This window comes from Phyllostomus hastatus, unplaced genomic scaffold, assembly GCF_019186645.2.
Source record: "Phyllostomus hastatus isolate PE091 unplaced genomic scaffold, TTU_PhHast_1.1 phas_contig_2, whole genome shotgun sequence".
Classification (NCBI taxonomy): Eukaryota; Metazoa; Chordata; class Mammalia; order Chiroptera; family Phyllostomidae; genus Phyllostomus; species Phyllostomus hastatus.
This window is the reverse complement of record NW_025333718.1, coordinates 840,590-842,145: the sequence shown is the minus strand read 5'-3', so window position 1 is coordinate 842,145 and position 1,556 is coordinate 840,590.

The window sequence follows — 1,556 nt, the reverse complement described above, 5'->3', positions numbered from 1 at the left end:
AGATAATGTAGATAGAACCCCTGCCAACTGGACTGGACTTTGCAAAAGTGCAGATTAATTATTTTCATCCTCCCTACCTTTCCCTTTCTCTCTTTTCTTTTGGGAGTCTCTCTTTTCTTCCCCACAAAACAAACAAACAAACAACAACAAAACAAGACAGGAGCTTTGACATGGACATCATGGCAGTTTGGGGAAGAGGAGAAATGAGATGAATCCAGGCAAGACTTTCTGGAGGAGCTGAGGCCGCTGGTACCGCAGCATTTCCATCACCACCCCTGGGCAGAATCTTTCCTCTCACAGACTCTGCAGATAACTGGCAAATATTAATGGTTACCATTACTTTAGCATGACCATCTTATCCCCCAAGAAACTGGGGTTCTGCCCTTGTACTAAAGCTAGACGATGGGCACTAAGATGATCACTAAGAGAGGATGAGGAACTTGCCCCAAATGCAGAGAGAACTGGTTAAAGAAAATTCAAACCCAGGTGTCCTATACACTCCACCAGCTCTTATGACCTTGCTTCTCAACTGACATCATCATGAAATGCTTTTTAAAAGTATAATGGATTAAAAGGCCAGCAAAATAATTAAGTCTTTAAGTTGCTTGGAAATCACACCAGATAGGACATATTAACATATTAACTAATTGTAACAAGAAATTACCAAAAGAAGATTTATATTTTTAATTTAAAATACAATTGGCAAATTCTAGGACTTAAACCATCTTTATTTTGTTAATAACTAAATAGATCAAGATTTTAAATATATATTGTATATTTTTATCTTAAGTAGATACTTTAAATATTTTTAGAACAAAAATATTGCTAATAGAGCTTTGAATTATTTTTGTTTGTGAAAGATCTATTATATCTCATGGTTCACAGGCTTCATCTTTGCTTCTATAAGTTGGTAAAGTCAGGCTAATTTGACCCAATTCTCAACAAAGTAGCAAATATTCTGAATACCTTAATAAAAGACATGTGCTCTAGACATACATTCTAGAGAAAAAATATATTCAGGGATTTGTTACTTGATAAAGTTTGCTTACAGTGAGCTGGGGCATGGCTTTTGTTCCTCAAAACTCCTACTACTGAGAAACAAACAACCTTCAGTAGGCTTAGTTGAGTTTTGAAAGCTTACATATCCCACTCTTTGCAATCCCACTGTGACCCATTCATTGTGTGATGCAGAGAACTGCTAGCTTTGAGTGAGGCCCAGAGGAAAAGCAGTCTCTGTGGCAGGTCCAGACCACTATACAAGCAGCCTGCTTTTTGGTTCTACACCCTGGGAACTCATATAGCATTGGACTTGTCTTTGGTAGAGAAAGATACCAGGTAAATCCTCTGCACATCCCAGTAAGGAAGAAAGAATACAACCCTTAAGGTTCTGAAATAAGGTAAAGGCATTAGTAGCAGAGAATTATGTACCTTTGTTGCAAAAACAGCTCCTGATGTTATTGAGTACTTACAGAAAGTTAACTTCTGACTATGAAAAGGCAAGTGGCCATGAGGCCATGAGTTGGATACAGTTAGAGTCACCAAGTCATAAGGCTGGG